General features: G+C 29.8%; 1 long non-coding RNA gene across 14 annotated transcripts in view; it reads left to right on the forward strand.

Annotated features, from left to right (window-relative positions):
• LOC143245344 (uncharacterized) overlaps positions 1–5560 on the forward strand; it is a 38261-nt gene extending 32701 nt beyond the window's left edge. For 13 of the 14 annotated variants that reach the window (XR_013025590.1, XR_013025588.1, XR_013025582.1 and 10 more), the window contains one exon: positions 3274–4436. This is a non-coding gene — a long non-coding RNA (uncharacterized LOC143245344). Of the gene's footprint in view, positions 1–3273; positions 4437–5303 lie in introns of those variants that run through there. The other variant, XR_013025585.1, reaches the window with a different exon arrangement.
• Positions 5561–6000: the final 440 nt, after the last annotated feature.

The raw sequence follows: 6000 nt of genomic DNA on the forward strand, positions 1-6000 counted from the left end.
AGAGTTACAGAGTTTTATAAGTTGTTAATTAACATCAGAGAAGTCTGAAAATTAAATTGCATTGTTGTTTATAGAATCCAGGTTTCTGGTTAGATACAGTTGGGTTCTGGTTGAACAAATTAATATTCCATAAACAAAGTAAAACAAGCTGAGTGATATTTCTCATTTTAAAAAGTGACACTCGTGACCGTTCCATTCTGACTCCATTGCTTTAAAACAAGAAACTTGTACCAATGACAAAGGGATAAGTTTGAAGCTTCTAAAACCCGGATTTCAATATCCTTGTTTAGTTTTGTAGCAAGTACACATTCAACAGGCAATATGGAACTGTTTGTCTCATTTCAGAGGGTTGTCTTGATGCAGTCTAGCAAACATTAGTTCACTTTGTTAGTCAATCAGACAATCTATGCCTACTGTCAATGCACAGCTAACACTACTGATGGCACATCTCTTACATCAATAAGCGTTTTTTGTTTAAACTTTTTTTTCTATGTATATTAAACTTTCTCTGTCAGTACTAGTGTTTAATTACTGAAGTTTTGAATGCATGGTTCACGAGTCCTTTCCACGTTACCTTGCGTAATGACCAAGATATCCCATGTCCAATTTGCTAAACTCTCGAGACACATATTGCTGCAGGAATTTGCTTCCATGTTAATCTGGTTTGAGAATAGTTGTTTCTGTATTACTGTGATATCCATTCAAAGTTCAGTGACCAGTGAAAGTTATTTTAATAATTTCTTCATTAGAGTATCCATTTATCTACAGCTTTCATTGTGAACTTCATTTACGTCAACTATCCAGCTAATTATTGTCAACTTCATTTTACTTTTTCCAAGTTATTGTTGACATATAAATAAAAGTGCGATCTTCCTTAAATAATGTTTGTATCGTAAGATGAACTATTTTTTACAAATTATTTTTAGTAAGAGTCTTAGTGAATATTTTGACCAGTCATGAAGTCGGTCTTCTAATATATCGTCTGATAGTGTACTTCATTGTTTTTTTGTAGTGGTGCTTGTTCTGTTACCATAATTATGACAATATAAACTCCATCAAACAAGTTGTTACCTCTTGAAGATATTTCACTTCTCCTATCTTAGCTTCATAAGTTAAATCCTTTGTATTGTAATACTGATACTTGTATGCTCCAAGGATTATCTGATATGCTGCAGTGTAAAATTACTGTTTCACTGTTCTGTACAATACTATTCCTGTGTTGTTGTTGTTTTTAATGAGAGTGGGGTATTAGTATATTGAAATGTAACACAACCATGGCTTTAAGACATGTATTTTTTGCAAGTGAAACTCGAGATAGAAATATAATCCATAGATTTGGTAAAGATGACTAAAGCTACTTGAAAACAATTTGGGAAAAAAAAATGTTTGTAGCTTAAACTGGTTCAATTATTTGTTATTTGAGTTCTGGTATGTGTACACAATATTTATTTGCTGTAAAAGAACGTGTCAATAGAATTCTTGAGTGTCATTTATTGTGTAAATGTTATTGTGTACAGTTAACAATGTTTTAAAATTCATTATTATGGCATTTTTATAAACATGAGATCATAACTATTTTTTGCTAACAAAGAACACAGTTTGAGTGGTTAGACCTCAACTAATAATTTGATATATGGGTGTTAAATAAATTAAAAGGTGTTAACAAGTGTTAAAACATTACTTCTCTGACAAATATATTTATACTTTTAGAGTAACTTAACCCCAACAGAAACAACACTTCAAACAGTCACTCCAACGATATTTAACTTAATGTTGAAGGTGATTCATTATTTTAGCTTTAATATTAAATTATGTCTAGGCCTAATCACAAGTGATTTTGCTTTTATATATTGGTTTCAGGTAATGCATTAGGCACCAGCCTCTTAGTTAGATCTTGCTTTGTCCATTTGTTTGTTTCTATTTACTGGTAAAGATATATATCGTTTTTAGTTTCTGTAGTGCATACTTGTGTGTGTGTATGCATATATGAAACATATTAATACTAGATCTAATAAATGACCTATAACACCAAATTTATTTATTTTTTTTGTGAAACAATCACTGTTTCACTACATCTTTATCAAGAGTGTTCCATTAAAATACAAATTGTAACTGGCAATACAAAGCTTCAAATAGTTTAAATAATAGATTGTAATTACATCTGAAGAAGCTTTAAAGTTTAGTGTTGAGTGCCCAAGTAAAGAAGAATAAGACACTTGATGTTGTACAGTTAGTTGTTTAGTGTTTGGAGGATACATACACACAAGCTGCTCATACATGATTATTGTGCCACATCTATTGTCTGTTCTAAGAAGTAAAATTTATTTATAATTCACTGATTAATGTTTATCAGGTGGATAAACAGATCACTCTATATCCAATCATACTCAAGTGAAATTTTTAATAAAGCCTTTAGATGAAAACATTAGATTTTTATAAAAGCCATTTTCTGATTTGAAATTTCTGTATTATTGCAAAGATGTTTATGAATGTTGGTTTTATGTAACCTAACAAGGCTACACAACTTACTTTTTGTGTTCTGTAATACTTAAGTGTTGACAGTACAATGTTTGTGTGTTTTTAAACAGCACATGGTCTTAATTACATCATCTTCTACATTGTTGTTTTTTATGCAGCATTTTAGCTTCAAGAATTAATCTCATTAAACAAGGAAAGCAAGGCATTCTGAAGTAATTAATTTCCTTTCATAAGCTTACTTCCAGGAAGACTTTTCCAACTCAAGTCACAAGTTATTACACCATTCTTTCAGTAATTATGTGCTTGTAATATTATATAATTAAACTTCTCTCAGTGGTGGATTCTTTAGTGCATAACAGAACCAATGTTGAGGAATGTAATTAAACTAAAAAGAATAACATGTACACTAAAGTATTGTATTTACAATATGTTTTTTTTAATCCTTTACAGTTTTGTCACTTATTACTGGTGTTTGTAATCTGGGAAGATTGTGAGAGGCTGGTTTTGGGAAAATGTAGTTTTATCCTTTGTCAGAAAATTAAACTATAAATTTTCAAGTGATTATTTAATGAATTGTAATATCTGATTTCCTTATTTATAAAATTAAGATCCGTTACGTGATTGATAAGTTCATAGGAGTCGATAACTAGTGCATTTATAAGATAAGATAGATCTTAAGTCATAAACGTAGTTGTAGATACATACTGATATTAAGGTTTAACAGTTTCAAATAGCTGTAGCTAACAAACTAGTCATTGTTATCTAGGTTTAGAAGTTTTTGTGTTTGTCTTTCAGATGGATCAAGACTGAAAGAGTGAGGTTTTCGAGCGTGAAGGTCGAAGCTGTAACAGAATATCGGTATATTCTGGAATGTGCTGTAAGGTGGCTCTGGAAGACAGTATACATTGGTGATGAAAAACAAATGCTTATCAAACTTATTAATTAAAACTATAGAAACTAGAGAGAGAAGTTTTTCAGTAATTACTCATGTAAGTGATAAATCATGTTGAAACTTATGTGAGTGAAAAGGAAAGTTAACCACATTATTATTGTAGAAGCACTGGTGACAATGAATGAATTTTTTTTTTTATAATAATTGTTTTGTTTTATTAGAAAAAGTAAACAACAGTTTTAACTAAAGAACATGTGGACAGTGTTCCATGTAGAAGCACTGGTGACAATGAATGATTTTTTTTTTTATAATAATTGTTTTGTTTTATTAGAAAAAGTAAACAACAGTTTTAACTAAAGAACATGTGGACAGTGTTCCATGTAGAAGCACTGGTGACAATGAATGATTTTTTTTTTTATAATAATTGTTTTGTTTTATTAGAAAAAGTAAACAACAGTTTTAACTAAAGAACATGTGGACAGTGTTCCATGCCATTTATTTGTTTGTCAGAATAAACATTTCTGGTTTATCACAAAATGTTATAACTTTAACTAACTTGAAAGTGGCTTATGGAATTATAAATTCACAAGGCCTAAGTCATAATTTACTGTCTAAAGGTTTGTATCTTGTAACTACTAGTTCACTGAAGTTTAATTGAATTATGGTATTAGATTGATATGGGCAGACAGGTTGTTTGTGTTATCCATTTCTGTTATTATCTAGGAAACTATCTTGTCATGAAGGTTACCTTTCAAGTGGTTCTGATTTTTTTTAAAACTTTCTTAAATTCTTAAATTATATATGCAGATTATAAGTGTAAAAAAAATTTTAATGTGAGTTTAGATTTTATTGTTTAAATTAATTGTAATAAACTTCAACAATGTATACAGTTAGTTTTGTTTTAGCTTTCTCTTCAATACTGCTTTGTTGTTGCCTATTAATATTATCAATTTAAGACATTAAGAGAATAATTTTGCATTGAATGTTTGATAAATCTTACTTCCATGTATATATGTAACTATGTATATGTTCAAAATAATGAATAAAATGTGGCGCCATCTATTGATATGCATGACAAACAAATATCCTTACATATTTTAGCGCTTTGTCTATTCAAGATTTAAACAATTAGAAAAATAAATTTGGTATTTGCAACAACCATTTCTTTATCATAGAACACAAATTTAAATAAAAAAACATGACTTTTACTTAGAAGGTATCTGAAGTTTTATATCTTCATTTATGTAATTTGTAAATATGGTACAAAAGAATGAGGGTTCTTTATTGTTTGTTTTTTGAATTTTGCACAAAGCTACTCAAAGGCTATCTGCACTAGCCATCCCTAATTAAGCAGTGTAAGACTAGAGGGAAGGCAGCTAGTCATCACCACTCACTGCCACCTCTTGGGCTACTTTTTACCAACGAATAGTGAGATTGACTATCACATTATATTACTCCCACGGTTGATAAGGCGAGCATGTTTGGTGAGACGGGGATTTAAACTTGAAACCCTCATATTATGAGTCGAACGCCTTAACCCACTTGGCCATGCTGGGCCTCGAGGGTTATTTAAAAACATGTTAGTTTTTCAATAAAAGGTACCACATTTAATATATAGAAACATGACAGTTTATATCATCACAATTCAAATAATTTTCTGGTGCAGTACTACCCCCCAAAAATATTTTTTTTTTAAATGTTCATTTCTTTCTAAATTTTTTTACTAACATATTAATACTATGATTAGTAAAGACCAGCAGAAACAGCCACCCTATAGATGGGCTTTCTGGTAGTATATATAATTGTTCTTTATAGGTCATCTGATGTATAGACAAGTTCACCAACCACTTCTCTGGTGTTTGTTTCTGTCTTGTTCAGCTTGTTTGAGGATCAAAATTATAATGTTATTTAATCTGTACTTTCTTCATCATAGCTGCTTTCAGTCTGCATGGAGTGGGGAGAGATAGACACAGCTGTAAATTGGGATCCAGTGGTTGTCAAAGTTTTACAAGAATGTTTCATGTAACCCCAGTAATATTTCACAGATGTAGGTAATAAAGAAAATATAGACCTATCATATCTTTATAGAAAACATGAATATTACATTTTTTAATCTTTATATATCCTTGTTTAACTACAGCTGAACATTTCAGAAAATGGAATACATTAAGTTATTAAACAGTGTTTTTGTGAGTAGAGAAAAGTAAACATTTTCTATACGTTCAATATGTTTTATGTATCTTTATTCAGATGTACATATTTGTCAGTTTCAGTAAACATTTTCTATACTTTATTCAGATGTACATATTTGTCAGTTTCAGTAAACATTTTCTATACGTTCAATATGTTTTATGTATCTTTATTCAGATGTACATATTTGTCAGTTTCAGTAAACATTTTCTATACGTTCAATATGTTTTATGTATCTTTATTCAGATGTACATATTTGTCAGTTTCAGTAAACATTTTCTATACGTTCAATATGTTTTATGTATCTTTATTCAGATGTACATATTTGTCAGTTTCAGTAAACATTTTCCATACGTTCAATATGTTTTATGTATCTTTATTCAGATGTACATATTTGTCAGTTTCAGTAAACATTTTCTATACGTTCAATATGTTTTATG

The sequence above is a fragment of the Tachypleus tridentatus genome, chromosome 2 (assembly GCF_004210375.1).
Source record: "Tachypleus tridentatus isolate NWPU-2018 chromosome 2, ASM421037v1, whole genome shotgun sequence".
NCBI lineage: Eukaryota > Metazoa > Arthropoda > Merostomata > Xiphosura > Limulidae > Tachypleus > Tachypleus tridentatus.